The sequence below is a fragment of the Amblyomma maculatum genome, chromosome 4 (genome assembly GCF_055883805.1).
Source record: "Amblyomma maculatum isolate TAMU_Amacu chromosome 4, ASM5588380v1, whole genome shotgun sequence".
NCBI lineage: Eukaryota > Metazoa > Arthropoda > Arachnida > Ixodida > Ixodidae > Amblyomma > Amblyomma maculatum.
This window is the reverse complement of record NC_139347.1, coordinates 169646323-169663496: the sequence shown is the minus strand read 5'-3', so window position 1 is coordinate 169663496 and position 17174 is coordinate 169646323. Positions and strand designations below refer to the sequence as shown.

The 17174-nt window shown below is 41.4% G+C and overlaps 1 long non-coding RNA gene across 1 annotated transcript in view; it reads left to right on the top strand.

The window, feature by feature from the left end:
* Positions 1–462: 462 nt before the first annotated feature.
* LOC146193475 (uncharacterized) overlaps positions 463–17174 on the top strand; it is a 92795-nt gene continuing 76083 nt past the window's right edge. Inside the window, exons 1-2 of the long non-coding RNA XR_014706458.1 lie at positions 463–540; positions 11989–12055. This is a non-coding gene — a long non-coding RNA (uncharacterized LOC146193475). The remainder of the gene's footprint in view (positions 541–11988; positions 12056–17174) is intronic.

Sequence of the window (17174 nt, the reverse complement as noted above, 5' to 3'; positions counted from 1 at the left end):
CATTTCAACAAAACCCTTAACCTAAGCAACCTTAGGCGACAGCGTTGAAGCAGACGTAAAATAAAGGTTGCGTACGTAGGTTCCAAAGTACTTCCAGTATTTAAGAGAATTGTGAGAAGACTCATAAACTTTATTTTTTCGCTGGAAATACGTTTTTTATTTAAATAATGCGAATCGCGCATTGTAAAACTGACATATTGAGACTGTATTTTGGCTTAGCCGTGAAGCTCTTTTGTTTTTTGTGCCACACTTTCGGCAGGTTTACACCCTTTTGTGATAGTCTGCAATGACATTTGTAGAAAAGCATGTTTCTCGCTTTACATCGAGCAGGTGGCTGCAAATTGCTTTAAAATATTTTGCTCGTAAGTGACATTTCACGACATTTAAAAAAAAAGTTTGACATTTCAAGAATAAAGAGTTAGAACTTCGAAGTACATAAACCTCTCCTTTATATATCCCACCGAATAATTGGCTTATTCCTGGTGAGAACGTACAACTGGATGACTCTTTTCTACTTCGGCGCTGATCATAGACAACCCGGTACAGTCTTTTTCACATTTGCATCTCCTTGGCAACTCTAGTTTACCATTAGATTCTCCTCTTAGAGTTTTTTTTTTTTAAGAGCGGGGTCATTTGAAGAGCGGAGTCATTCAATTTGAAATGCATCCTTGATTTAATGCTCATGTTTGATGTAAGGGGCTAACGTTCGAAAGCGACTCAGGTTACGAGAGACGTTGTAGTGGAGGGCTCCGGAATAGTAAACCTTCCGGGATACTTTAACGTGTACGGATATCGCACAGCACACGGGCGACTAGTTTTTCGGCCCATCGACAACCGTTTACCTAATTTGTAATGCATCCTTGAGGTAATGCTCATGTGGCTCAGGTTACGAGAGACGCTGTAGTGGAAGGCTCTGGCAACTTAGACTGCGTGGGGCTCTTCAAAGTGCACAGAGATCGCACATCACACGGGCAACTTGCTTTTCGCCCCATCTAAACCCGATTGCCGTGCCCGGGATTCGATTCCGCATCCGTTGTCATAGTATATTTGAGCGCCGTAACCACTGCGCCACCCTGGCAGGACTGAGTTAAGGCTCAATACATACTTAGGTATATAAGACCATCTACGCATGTCGAACTGTGAGAAAACTACCGTTAAAATTACCCTATATTTTCGTAGCAGTCACGACGCTTTCCATCAAAAACCAGGCATGAAAATTGATGCACATTATCGAGTATTTCAAGGAAGCCTGGTTTCCAACATTGCATTTTTAATATTAGGCTTAACGGTGACATTGAATACAATAGAAGAAAGAACTACCCTCAAGCCGTTATTTTATCACACGAAGAAAATCACAATTTTAGTGATGAACAGCGTGAGACCGCGTTTTAGTCTTCAGGTGGTATGGGTGGCTGTGGCGATAGCTACAACGTTCTGAACTCACTTCATACGGGAGATTCCGGTGATCAAATCCGCGTGCTTCATTAGTTGTAATCGTTTCTTTTTTGTGCGCGCTCCGCAATAAGCAAGGCACAGCATTCCTCTTTGGTTTCTACCGTACGAAGAATTGCTTTCACACTGAGATTGTAAGGTTTTTAACCTGGCTACACCAATGGTATCGTCCGGAAGAACTGCCTAAATTGCCTTTGCCCGTATTTAAGAACTGTGGATCAAGATCTAGCGGCCAATCAGGATGAGGCTAACGATGGTTGAAAAAATTCTTGTTCGTCTCCGGTATCTGTATGAGACCTTTCGAAATAAATGTTTGGCACTCCTCCATCATAGATGCTTAGCAACATTTATTTACTCAAAGCTGCAAAAAAACCTGGTATCCTTTTATCACATGTTTTTTTAGGTGGTCCATTGGCCTTAAAACAAAAATAATTATTAAGTCCTGAATCAAAATTAAACCGTATTTATAAGGAATGCCTACGACTGCGACTAGAAAATAGCTTCACAGCGCAGTATGGTTCTTTCTGAGAAGCTAAAGAAGTGATATGTAGTCCGCGAAAGGGATCTCAGTACAGGTTATTATAGTGAGTCTCATTTTACCGTCGACAGTTATTCGTTGTTTTCACAAAAAAAAAAAAAACGGAGTTTAAAACGCATAACATTAGTTTCATGCAGAAACGTTTACCTCGATTTTAATTCGTCTATACCTGTGAGACGCAAAATGGATAAAGTGCAGAAACAAAAGAGACACAATAATGAATAGTATTTTACAACGCGTAAACAACAAAACTATTTTATTTAGAAATTTTTAATAGTTAGAAACAATCCTGTGTTTAATTCAGTATTCACCAGATGACTGTGTGTACCTCGAAGCAGAACCAATTTCCAAAAAAGTGTCCGTTGGATTCCTCAAGGAGTTTTCAAAGACGTAAGTTTATCAGAAGTCACAATGTATTGTTATACCATGAAATGGTAAAACAATCGGCCCAGACCGAAGCAGTGCCATCTGATTATTTTTTTTTATTTGGGGGGGGGGGGGGTACTTCTTATCAGTATTTCTTACAACTTACCGTTACACATAATTGTCTCTCTCAATCAACACTAACGCAACCCATATATCCACAACTTTTCCTTGCTCTATACGCATGCTAAAGCCCCAAAACCCTTTAGCACCTTGCCTGAGTATCAGAAAGCCCATATTTTCAATACAATAGTCTTGATTCCGAAGGTGGTGCCCCACACATCGAGGTGACTCAGTCTTTAGGGCGCTGGACTGCTGTATCCAAGGATGCGGGGTCGAATGCCGGCAGCAGTGACCGCTTTTCGGTGGAGGCAAAAACCAATGCACCTGAGTACTGCGCATCGTGCGTTACAAACGCACATTCAGACCCTCGATGGCCAAGATTTCATAAGGCCACAACCACGATATTTTTCTTAGCCTTAGTCTCTTAAACAAGTTAAATACTATAAAATGAAACCAAGGTTGCATAAGGCTGCTAGCGCACTGCTCCCAGTGTTGCGCTTTTATGTCATATCTATGTGCCTCCTGTGGTACAGCAGTAGCTCTTCCCATGCTAGGTTGTTCAATTGACCAAAGCTCTGATTGTTAACCAACTTGTCACACTAACACAATATGCTGCTATAGCTCAGTTTATAATCTGAGCACGGGAAACGAGAGGAGGGGGGGGGGGGGGGGCACGCAATCGGGTAGCACCAGCCGCACATGGTTATTTTCTACTGTCAAACCTCCAGCTAAGCACGCCAGTAGTTGCATGTTGCCTGACTTCTCACCCTGGTTAACCAAATTAAAGAACAATTGTTCCCCTCCATGCTTTCGCTCGTGTGTTACTAAAGACTCGGTGTTTTGTATAGATATTGTCTACCCTTTCTTCATGGTTTACTGCACTGAAAGCATTGTGATCGGCGTAGCTCTTGTAGTTGCTGAACAAAATGGTGATGACATGTGCAAACGCATTTTTATTTCTAGAAGATTAGAAACTCTTCCTTGAATATCGGGATCATTCCTCGAATATTCGTCACCCATGGCTGCAGAGAATTATTAGAAGTTACAGTTGTTGCTTCTACCTCTCGTGCTACTGGCTGGATGTCTGAACAGGATCTTTTATGGAAGGAAGGGGGGCGTCTTAAAAAGCGACAGCACACTGTATATTTGGTGAAGCTTTCAGATTTCTATAAAACAATACCCGGTGCATTAAACAGTTTTGAAAGGACACTTTCGTAGCACAAGTTGAAAACGTGCCGTTCGTAACTGCTCAGTTTAGCGACTAGAAAACTGCGCCTAGATAACAATAATAAATTATACTGACAGAACGTTTACTGCACTTAACGTGGCTGTCAGTATTATCATTCTAAACAACAATACACAGATATCTGCCCTAAAGCACTTACGAGTCTTTCATGCCAAGAATTGCCATTTGAAATCTCAGTCGCGCGTCATAAAACCACGAGCAGAATTTATTGCAAGGTTTATTAAATGCATGTATGGCTACAAAGAATTGATTTTTAGAAGGACACTGGCGACCGCTTTATCGCAATTTTAATGTGTAGCACAGTTTTGTAGAGAGACCTTTGATGACTTCTTTGTCACTTTTGTGTCTGAAAAGGGCGCACTTATTGTGGAGATATTTCGATTCGATGTTGAATAGCTCTTGTTCCGGTCACTGTACCTGAAACTAAGTTTTCCGTATTAGGCACGAGAAGAAAAACACGCGAACCATGACGTCAACAAGATCTCCTTGATAACTGCCGCACGGTGACCGGTGCTCTCTAACAGCAAGCGTAATTCAAGCTATCACTAGCGGGAGCTTTCGTTTCCTTTGCACAGATCCCGTTCCCGAGCACTACGACGAAGGTCTGGTGGCAAACATCGCTGTGCACTTCAGTGGCCTTTGTCGCCGCAAAGCGATGATCTTTAGAATTGAGCTGGCTCGACTAGCAGGATATCAAGTATGCTCGAATGCCGTCAAGGGGGCACTGTCGGCAGCTAACAGGGCTACGGGTGCGGCCACTGGCATCGCCCAGCCAACGTCACAAATTACCAATAACGACAGCTACAAGATGGCGTTTTTAAAAACGTAGGACGGGGTCAACCATGCATTATGGCAGGATAGAAAGGCCTGCTTCCCGCAACCTCTTTCATATCCGTCGCTGCTGTATTTCCTAACAAAATCAACCGAGCTGTTCTCTGTTTAACGGTTCTTTGTGCGTTTACAAGCTAATTGGTTTACGTGAAAGTTGCAGCCCTTGCTCTCTGCACTTCGCATATGAAGCTGAAGTATTCGTTATGTCATACACTGGAGCCCCTAGCAGCTCTATAGATGGCGACAGAAGAGATTACATTGGCAATTAAACGTATTGTGAGATACATTCGAAAATTCTGAAGCTTGCCATGCATGTGGGATCCGGTGAAACCGCTAAACGGGCATTAAAAGGATTGGGCGATCTTAAGGGACCATCGTTTCACAACAATTGATTTTCATAGCTTGAGGAAAATATCCGCAAAGCGCGCAGTTACGCTACGGAAGTCGTGATAATACGAAATGCTTCCGCGGCCGGCGTGGGCAGGGGTTAAGCACTCGTATGGAGCTCCGAAGAACTGAGACGGAAATACTGATTGTCGCACCTTATATTTTCTCGTAATAAGTGCCCACGCATTTTAATAGTGTACAATGCTTTTCAGAGCGTCCATTGTCTCACCAATAAACTAGGGCCGCTGAGTAATACAAGGTGCGACTCTATCACAGCTCCACCCGGTTCTGTGCTTCTTCATCCTGCGCAATTAACCGACACAACCAATCCCGCATACCCTTCATACCAGATTTTCGAATGGGGCACCGCTTCCCGAAGTAACCTTCTTTGAGAATAACATAAACTTCCCCTGCTGGTACGTGGTTCTAAACTAATTTGCGTCGAATACGAAACCATGTCGGCGTGCAAAGTGCAAAGCTGTGATTACGAAGCACCGAAACCAAGGTATATGCCGAAACAAAACTGACCGCCTGTGAAGCCAACAAGCGCAGCCTTTCTGTGTATTTCAAGATTCATACCATCTTTTTGCCCACCTCTATGCGTGATAAATGTGAGCATGGCAGTACCGAAACTAAACGTATTTAAGAATTCAGATATGAAATCGCCATGCATATTTACAAGCCTCCGGGATCCCTGACGCATCATGGAGCTTGTAATCACGGGAAAGAGTTGTAGCGGCGATACCTGTACTTCTGTTCTCGTTCTTTTGCACTTTAAAAAATATTGCTCCAGTAAGAGTGCTGTTGTTTTATGATTAAGAGCTAGTATTCTATCCTTATAAGACAACTTATGTTGCTCCGTAGTGTCATCTTAACATTATAGAATGCGTAAATATTCAGCCGTATGTTTATTGATCGCAAACAACACTGATACTTTTCAAGATCATCTGTATTTAACACTGCAGTAACGTTTTCAAGTCTTTTGTGTATTATCGGTATGGTCGGAAGAAAGAATAATCACTGGCACAAAGAAAAACTACCCACGCGGTATACCCAGAAGTAGACAGACACATTCTCAGTAATAAATAGTACTTAGACCGGTTATAGATATTCCTTGAAATGCTGTAGCATACGTTCTCTAATTCATAATTCTCCAGATTGCTTAGGACGCGTTGACAATTAAGACTCCAGAGCCTCAATTCGTTTGATTGTGTTCGGATGCCGCCTTCGTAATCGATAAGCTTCCTAATTAAAACGTGAAAATAAGTTCCCATCGTTGTATATCACTGCAGGGAAATCCCACCTGAAGTCAAAATGTGCTGGATATAAAAGCCAAATTTTACTGTAACCATGTAAGGTTTAAGAAAATTTCATCACTTGATATAATGCACTTAACGGTTGCAGCTGGATGGGTCTTTTTAGCTACGTGCTTTCAGAACGAAATCGCTTTTGATATTCTCAATAAACTATAATAAGTTGCAGCATTTCTCCAGTGCATAAATAAGAGTACAATATATGAGTAGTGCCTGCTACATAAGTAATGTGCCAAAAAAACTTTTCACCGCAATTGCCTTAGGGCAAGCCGCTTTAGTATGAAAGTGTTTTCACTACTCAGCGGAACTAAGTGATATTTAAAATGTATAATACACAATAGCTTGATGTGGAACTGGCCAAAATATGTGAAATAATTATTTATCTTCGTCGTAGTTGCGTCTGAAGGTTCAGTCGAGCTGTACTCTGGTTTATTTTATTGCGCGCGCGTCTATCTCGCCAACTGCCCACGCAATACCCATCACAGAGCTCTTATATCAAGATCCAAGGGAAGCAGGAAGAGAAGGGCGCCCCTACACTAGAACGTTGTCATTAAATAGCTCTTCGGTTATTGAACAACACTAGAGTCGTTCTCATAGGGCTCCACGCATCCGCCCACGTGTGCGCATTGATCCAAACTGCATCGCGTTATGTACAAAAGCAATCGTGGTTCTTCTAAGCGTTAGCTTATGCAACTCGTACAGTTCAAAAGCCATCGGCGGAGTAGTTCGTTACCGGGTGTCGGTAACAATCAGGGTCAGCGTAAAAAAAACTTTATCGAGGCAATTTGGAAAGCTACTTGTTGATCTCTGATTGGCGTTTAATAGGCGATAACGCAATAATTTGATTGTTGTAATTATTTCAATAATTGAAGAAATTGTAAAGAGCCAAAAGGTGTTTAATGGTGTCGAAATGCTTAAAATGAAAAGCAAATGCTTGATTATGCTAATTATAAAATATTAGACTGTTTAATTGATATATATATATATATATATATATATATATATATATATATATATATATATATATATATATATATATATATATATATATATATATATATATATATCATAATTTGTAATAATTGCAAACATTAAACTGTGCTTAAGGTGTGAAAGTGCTCAGAACAGAAATCCCATGTTTGCTTATGCTAAGCATTGGTGTATAAAAAGATAAAACATCATAAGTATACAAAAAATAAATCTTCCTCCCTGTATGTGAAACAAGATCGCGTCGTACCATTGACGGCGAAGCTTAAATGTGCCCCTTTTCTTTGGTCCTATCGGCTATAAAACAGAAAGTATCCTTTCCTGCCGTATGCTCTCTCTAAATGGTATGCTCCTCATTCTACTTTCTGTACTTTGTCAGTGATAAAAATTTTTATTACAAGCCCATCTAAAATAACAATTACCTGCTTGTTTACCATCATCTAACCACCAGATTCTCTACAAGTTAACCCGCTGATGCAGTGGTTATGGCGCTAGACTGCTGTGCCTAATAATTCGGGATCAAATCTTGGCCGCAGCAACCGCTCTTCGCTGGAGATGAAAAGCTAGGCGCTCGTGTGCGGTTCCATGTCAGCGTGCGTTAAAGAACCCCAGTCGATCGAAACGTTCGAAGCCCTCCACTAGTACGTCTCACAGCCTAAGCCGTTTTCTGATGTTCACCCCTATAAGCCGAACCAAATGAACTCCTGGTGGTTAGCTTGGCCCATAGGGGCAGTCTTACTTTTGATATTTAGCTGCCTTCGGTTACTCAAGAGTTAATACCAGGGTATTCTATATTACCTTCATAGTCATCAGCAAAATACTGGGATGAATATATTACGTTAAAATTTCTGCGATTATCATGCAATATGTTTTTACATTTTGTGGCCCTGCGCTTTGCTAAGCAGACACTGAGTGCGCTACGGGAGCGTTCCTATATGGTGAGAGCCCCCAGTTCCCTAGGTCATACATCACTGGTTATTGGCATAGCCTGAACAGACGCTGTGGTTTCATGTGACGCGAAATGAAATAGCAAATGCCATGCTGCTAAAGTCTAAAACTCGTCATTGTAACTCAGCTGTATCTAATATCGTTGAGCAACAGATTCACTGACACAAGGGTGGCATGAAGTGACAGTCCATTGAAAAGAATAACACATAATTCTATTTAAAGTTAAGGGTATTCTTGAAGACGCAGGACGTCAAGTTCTCTAAGCTCACTGCAGCAGAAAAAATCGTGTCCACATTTTAGCTTTTTATTTATAAACTCTAGGTCGCAAAGATTCCATGAACCACAATTGGGTATCATAGAAAACACATATTTACTCCCTAGTCGCCTGAGAAAAGCAACGCTCTACAGATTGCTCGAAATTTTATGCTTGTTTCTACTTCTCTAAATAATTGCAATGCATATGGAGTGCTTAAAATACAGTTATCTATTGATGTTTTGGTCTGGTAGTAGCAAGGTTTCTCTTGCTTGATAATATTTATGAGCAATCGATTGTTAGGCTAGTGTATGCTCTGCAAGGGCACTGCGGGTTTCAATTTAAATCTCTTTACTGTTACCAATAGAGCAAGGTAGCAGTGCTACAAATGCATGTCATAGACTAATTCATGTCATATGTCAGTCTTCGATTGACAAGACGTTGTACAGTCGCGGCCACCATCGAAATATGAGAACTTAGTAAGAAAAAGTATGTGGAATGGTTGGAAGACATAATTTTATTGTGAAAACGTATGCATGATTGAGAAGAAGAGCTTTACACAGTGCCCCCCATGCGTTCCTTCAAAATAACAATCACAGGCTAAAAGATGTCGAAATATTGATAACTTGTTCTTTTATCTCTCCTTGTATTGTTCAGTTGGGAATATTGCACCGACCAAATAAATGTACTCTTCTACTACTGTTTTTTCTGGACTGCAAAAACCACTTTTAGAAAAAAGATTAATTTTCTAGAAAGCATGTTCTTGTCTTGCTATATAAGTGCACTGGCAGAGATAACAATTTAAATAGCTGTAATACATCCTATGGGTGAAGTGAGCAGCAGTATTCACCCCAGGTTGGCATTGTCGTTGTCCTCTCACGCCTTCTAGTTGCTGGGATGTTTGAGACAAGTTTTTTCACTCCTTTTGCATTCTCACGAGGTTTTACGGCATAGTTCTGAAGCGATAATAGACATAGTTCTGAAGCAATAATAGCATAGACTTCCGTTCGTGACTCTGCCTTCTAAAGCTGCCTTCATATACAGTGAATAGGCACTTCCTATGGGACCTGATAGTACATGCAGCAGTGGTAGCAGCTGCCTGCCGACTTCAAAGCTGGACATGTTTTACGCTGAAAATCTCGGCGTCGGGACATTCAGCCTCTATGTGCATCATGGTGTCGTATTTATTGTGTTCATAGAGTAACCCGTATGAACAGCACATATGGCAAAGTAGAAGACCTCACACCGTACCAATTATGCTGAAAACGCTGCCTGGCTTCCGAATGCAACTCAGCCTGGCAGCCCCAAGCCTGGGCACGGCTAGGGCCTCCTTCATTATTAGTGTACTCAGCCTGTCTCGGGCCGCATAATGGTAATGAGGCCCAGAACAAGATCGGGCCCTTTGTCATCAGGTGAATTGCTCACTGTCATAAAGTATACTTCTACTACACAAATAATCATCGTACTGACAAAGAAGCTCAATTTACAGTACAGCTTGAAAATGTTGGTACCCAAAACGAAGTGGTAACAAGTCATGTTCGCCCGGTTGCCTTTTTGATCAGTTATCCATAGGTGGGATGAGATAACATACAAGAACGCGGAAGTTCAAAGAACAAACGAATGGGTTCCATACTTGAGTAATTGACTGGTTTTGATTCCCTTAATACATTTAACCGCTCATAATTTGCTGCCCGCGTTGTCTAAACATAAAGCCTGCTGGCAACCTGTAGAATGACAGTTTTTATTTAGGAAATTTCCCGGTCTGAATTCCGGGCCGATGGGGTTGCTTTTCTATAGAGAAGAGAAAAAAAATAGCTTGCGTATTTCCCAAGGTGGCTCAGGCCAGAGGCGTGGAGGACTCCGGATCCTTTTGACAACCTCAATTTCCTTGACAGGGATTTAATCACTCTACACGAGTGTCATGCTTTCTACCCCAGTTGAAACTCGGCAGCAGCAGCCAGCATAAAACCCAGTGCTCATCATGAGTAGTCGCATTCTTTAATTCAGCCACCTCAGCGGGATAATTAGGTCAATATGTCTTATTTACATTAACGCATATTACAGCTATACACCGTTCATCTCACTGCTGTAACACCCCTAGAGTGCTTTCTAGGAAAGCGACTAAAAAGCCGGACATCAGCCCTCTCATGCACGGGACCCAGCTCTACCTAGGCCTCAAAACGTCAAGTAAATACGAGAGCAACGGCACAGAACAAGCGCACGCAACTCATTTGTTATGAAGGAATGCTATTCCAGGGGTTGTTAATGTGACAGTGTCAATTGATTTTGAAATGTAATAGGATTCCTCAAGCTCGCGAATTAATTTGCTTGGGTGTGTAAAATGAACAGTATTATTTTCAAAATTTGCCACACATTGCGTAAGCTTTCCTAATCTTTTGCAATCTCGGCAAAGGTCAGCAAAGTTCTAGCAGTCTTGACTAAATGAATTCTTGTGTTCCACGGGGCGTATATAAAGGCACTGCTCAGTTTTTCCAATGTAAGCATGGCCACAGATCGTCAGAATTTTCTATACCGAATTCCGACGCTATACAGAATTATGTATTGTTGGTGAAATAAAATACATTTCTCTGCATTACATTAAGTGGTCCCTGAAATGCTATTTATGTTATGTGATGTTAGGAAGATAGTGAGAGACCGGAAAGCATGGCGTGATGTGGTCCATAGCTTCACGAAGAGTCGGACACGACAGATCGACTGAACTGAACTGAAATGCTATTTGCAGCGAAATTGTAATACGAAATCCATGGAGGTGGTTCCAGTTAGTATTCGAGTCAATTTTGAAACCTTTGTGTGGAACCCATATTTTGCAAATAATGTTTCAGAACTGCTCCTGGCAACCGCTCGCAAACAATTTGGGCGAGATACCGCCGTGCGCAAACCTCCCCACTGGCGTCAGGGGAGCTGCTGTACGCGCCAGCTCATTGGACGCTCCCTAGTTAGGCGGGCGCGAAGGGGCGTGGTGAGCAGCCATTGCAATTGCATTTTTTTTTTCTTGCGCGTCGGCGTGGGTTGAGCTGAGGGGGGAGTGGAGAGGCCTCATTTTCGATCACCCATATATACGTTCGTTGCTATGGAAACAGGCTCAAAATATTTGTGTTGCGGACAAGACTGCTAATATAACTGTTGCTACTGCGCGACGTTTTATAATTTTAGTACAGAGCTTTTCATGGGCTCTTGAAAAATATCAACATTTTCTTAATTAGACCGACTCATTCGGCAAGCCTTTCATAGGCTCTTTGGCTATGCACAGGACATGACTGCCATGTTAAAAAACGACTTCACTTAAAAATTGATTGCTTATACCTATTAAATAGTTTAAAAGTTACACTTCACAGGCTTTTATAAAAACCACTTCATTATAAATCCATGCAGCTTACATTCATTGCGCCTAGCTTTGGTTGTAGAGCATCGCGTTTTAAGGAAAATAGTATCTCACCGTAATTTCTATGTACGAGCCAAGAGTATATAGGGGCAAAGTCGTTAATGGCCAATCCGCATGAGATAAAGCATTGCTATTTCTTTGCAGAAAATGACGCCTTACCAATCACTATCAATCCTAACTATGATTGCAATTATTGGTGTGCTTCCAGTCGGTAAGTAGGATCTTGATGTTTTTGTAATAAAGGTGCAGACCACCTTCTTAAATTGCAAAATTCAATCTTGTCAATGTCGTGCCATAAGCGCTTCCTAATTAAGATTAGTTAAGATGCAGACACATATGTAAAATCAAGCGGCACCAGTAGAGTACATGTTAGCGATGTTAAATGTAAATATGGCTAGCTAATAAAGGAGTCATGTGTCACGAACAACACAGTTAAGAACACCTGTTTTATGCTGTTAATCTTGACACGGGTTGTGTATGGCAATTATTAGCCAAAATCATGCACGAACCTATTAGGCTGAGTAAATTTATCACGCACAGACTTCTGCCTTCCTTTATAAAAGCAATAAGTGGAACTGAACAGAATATTTGAGTCAGTGAAAAAGTCCTAAATCTTAATTACTGAGCACGGATATATGTAAGCCTGCAAAACAATAAAAGGAACTTCTGCATTATGGTCCAAATTAAACCACTTAAAAATATTTAGTTAAGGTTCCTGACCCATGGACTGCGCGTAACACTTTTGGAACAGCTCAGAGACATCCCTGCGGCAGCGAGGGCTTCATTTAGATAATACGTGTTTTTTCATTGCCTACAGAGCAACCGTTAGCGGCGTACCAAACCCCGCTACTGAACTTATTTCCTGGGCTTGTATGACAGCGTTTACTTGCGAAGTTGTTCGTCAAATAATTAACGCCATTTGTTTTTCTATAAAAATGGCACATATGCGTCATCGAAACTCTGAGCTTTCCACGTGCCGTTAAATATTTGATGTTATTCCGTATTGATAACAGGATCGATTTTCCCCCAAAACAGGGTCTCTATCAATGTATGATATCTTTTCAAGTTTGATTTGGTCGCTACTCACGAAATGACCTCAAAACAAGATGATATCCGTAATAAGGAGAATGCAGACTAGAATACGAATGTGTCTCTTATTTGTTGAGCATTCTTTTATTTAGGAACAGTTAAAAAAGTTTAACCGAAGTGCTCATATTGGGCGAAAGCGTTTTTGCGCAGATTTTTCTCTTCTGTCACATAGCTTGGTGTACGTGGCTGAGTACGACAAACATCAGTCATTAATTAGATCTCTGTCTTTTATATTTGCTTGCGCGACTGCAACATCAAACTGCAGGACTTACCGTTGCCCATGCAACACATTGCTTTGCACGGCCACGACTCAGAAAGTATACCCAAGATTTTTATCAGGGTAATAGTCTCATGAGAAATAACTCGTGTAAATCAAGAATAAACGGGCCTGGGCAGGTCATAATGCGTAGAGGGCCACCAATGGCCGCAAAGAATAGCAAACTGGATTCCAAGGAAAGGAAAGCCTAGAAAGGAGTGGCAGGAAATGAGGTGGGCGGATGAGGTTGAGAAGTTCGCAGGGGTCAAGTGGATGCAGCTAGCACAGCATCGGGTTAGTTGCAAAAACATGGGAGACGCCTTTATCCTGCAGGTGGTAACGTGCGGCTAGTTTATGATGGTTATGATGATGATGAAGTTGATTACAGTGAGTGGCGTCTAAAGTGATGTGTTTGCTAATTATCTGGAGCGAATGCACTGTTGCTACCAGTGCGCATCACCCCTTCTAGCTTGCCGTCACCTTTGCCTTCATTTTTCTTATGATGATAACAGTCCCGCAAATGATAACAGCAGCTGTAGCCAGAAGCCCAAACTTCATGCTTAGGCAAGCCCTGCTTCCTTAAACCTACGATATCTGGGGTATAATAGTATAACGATTCCAAAATCTATTCCATTGCCTCGGCGATGACGTCAAAGCTGCGTATGAGGTGACGATTACGTGAACTTAGTTCTCACGTCCTGTGCCATCCTGCTGCGCAACCTTATTATGCACAGATTCAAATTTTAACCGGTCCATTGCAGAGAAGGCGATGAAATGAAATAGTTTTCGAAAGGAACAAAATCGTTATTTTATTCCAAACCAGTTAACCACATTCTTCCTTAATCACTTCATGTATTGGGTAGTGCACAATTTTATAGCACTAGCTCAATCAACTTGTAACTTTTCAGTTACTGGTTTTGGTTCAGAAAACTCGTTACAAGCATTTCGATCTCTTTTAAAGCGAAAGCCTCTCCTGTGACTCTTTGAATTCATTTGCTTCTTTTTTTTCTCTTGCTTTTTTCTTTTTTTCTACTTTTTTTTCGCGCTCATTCGACAAATTTTACGTATTTTGAACAATTTCGTCATCCGTGGCTGTTCTGACGTCTGCCTACTGGAAGATATCTATAGTGGCTGCCCGGCATAGTTCTACATCAAGTTAGTAACAGAATTCCCATAATGAAAGAGACGCTATAATGACTTGAAATTCTACCTGCAAATCAGCTTGCTATCTGCTACATATAAGGTGTCTACTAAGGTAATCGGCAACAGAATCAGGACAATCTAAGATTTCATTCAAGCAAAAGCTTAAGCAGGTTTTCGGAAATGGTACTCCACTATCGATCATATCCCTACCATTTACCAGCTGATAGAATAATGCTCCGAATATACCCAGCCCTTACATAAAACTCATTAATTACGGAAACGCATTTTGACACAGTAGAAGCTCGGCGGTCCTGCACGCATTGCGAAATCAGGGGGTAGACGAGCCGTACGTGACAGTGGTGGAAGATATATATAGTGGCGGCACAGCAACCATATTTCTGCATAAAGAAAGTAACAAAATTTCTATAAAGAAATGTGTCAGGCAAGGAGACAGGATCTCCCCGGTACTATTCACAGCTTTCTTCAGAGGATGTATTCAGAGACTTGGAATAGGAGCAGTTAGGAATAACGATTGATGAAGAATACTTCAGTAATCTGAGATTCGCTGACGACATTTCCTTGCTAAGTAATTCTGTGAATGAACCGCAAAGAATGAATGATGACCTAGACAGGAATAGTGGGAAGGTAGGCTTGAAAATCAATATGAAGAAAAGTAACGTAATGTTCAACAGCCTCGAGAAGGAACAGCAGTTCACAATAGGTAGTGAAGCACTGAAAGTGGTAGGCGAATATGTCTACTTAGGATATATAGTAACCACACATCCAGACCATGATAGGGAAATACCTAGAACAATAAGATTGGGATGAAGCGGATTTGGCGAGTATTCGCACATTATGACTAGCAGCTTACCGGTATCGCTCAAGAGGAAAGTATACAACTGTTGCTTCATACCTGTATTCACCTATGGGGCTGAAATGTGGAGCGTAACGAAAAGGATTCTGCTTAAGTTGAGGACAACGCAGAGGGATATGGAACAAAAAATGGTAGATGTAACGTTAAAAAATAGGAAGCGCGCAGAGTGGGCCAGAGAAATAACTCAAGGTATTGACATTCTAGTGCAAATCAAGAAGAAATGAACATGGACAGGGCATGTAGGTTGTAGAGAGGACAACCGATAATTGCTTCGGGTAACAAATTGGATTCCAAGTGAAGGAAAGCATAGCAGCGAGCAGCAGAAAGTTAGGTAGTCGGATCACCTTAAGAAGTTCGCAGGAGTCAAATAAATGTAGCTAGCACAGGACCGCATTAATTGGAGAAATATGAGAGGGGCCTTCGCCCTCCAGTAGGTATGGCCGGCTTATGATGATGATGCTGAGGATGATACCATTTGACGTTTTTTTATTTTTTAACTTTTTTGGCTCTTTGGCCCTAATGTATTTGTTGCTCCACATCAACGAAATTTTCCACACATTTCTTCACTATCTCATGCAATCATTCTATTTACTCGTCAATTAATTCATTTCTCGGAAATGAAGCTGTGACACTCTCCAAAGACACGCAAGTCCAATCCACACCCGTGAGCATATGAAGGCCTTCGCCTTAATAGATAGAAGAAAGCAATTAAAACACGATAGAAATAGCCCATAAATTAACGCGGCCGCGGTAAATAGGCAGGCGAGGTGACTGGCAGCTGAAGAGCCCCACCCTATCCCAATATTGTAGAAGAACGGCTGCCACTGTACAACCAAGGAGTGCGCTCAGCCACGCGCTTGGCAGCTCATACTGCACCCGAAAATACGTCTTCACGTGGACAAAATACGGCAGGGATCTTGGCACTTATAAGTGAATGTTTTATATGCGAAACCGCGTAAAACGTTTTAGGGCTGACTAGGTCTGCTAGGGTTAACTAAGCCTAACCTTTTCAAGCTTAGGAAGGCGAAACAAATAGATATTCTTTAGTAACGCAGCAAGGGCTGGGATACAGGGCCAAAAGGTAGATGTACTATACCTCACGGAGCCCAACACCCGGTGCACAAATCGTAGGGTTAGCAGAATCAATCGAGTCTTCATGGGATGCGTTACTGCAGCAGAAAGCAACAAGAACATCTTACACAGTCATCACGCACAAAAACGTAGCTATACCAAGCTAAAAAATGCTAAGAGCATGATTTGGCTACAAGACGTAATAAACTGTAATGCCCTTAAAAAAATATAAGGTATACATAGAGAAAGTCATACAAGTACTCCCCATCAATAACAGAACACCAGGAGCCTAAATAACTTATGCACAGTTTGTTATTTATTAGGAGAAGAAAGGTAAATTTTAGCTCTCCGAATAAGACAAATATGCGACATATTTCTGAATAATTTCTCTTTGGTGTTTATTGATGTTGGCAGAGCTAGGAATCAGGTATGAAAGCATTTGAGGGTCATACTTGATCTGCCCAATTAGACTTATGTAATTATCGTGCCTTGATATAAAAGGTGCATCTCTGATACAATAAAATTGAAGATAGAAGGATTAAGTTTTCATTCTTCAAGGGCATAAGAAAGGTGAAGTAATTGGTGTATTCACCTAATTACTATAAAAACACCAGTCAGTATCACACCAATTGCATCACGCCATTGTGGTTCCCATTTTACACGCTTAGACTTCAGTTCCTCTACTGTGATTTGGAAGGACTAATTAATGATAAGCACTAATTATCTTCCTCTTTTACCTCAGTCGTAGCCATATAATTTGTAGTTATTGTCACCCATAGCCAGTGAAAGTATAATTAGGTCTAGTAAAGCTGGCCGTGGTGGTAGCCATAACAACACTCGGTTGCTCAGACGGGATCCGACAAAAGGGTAAATGATTATTGTAGACAAGACGACTTT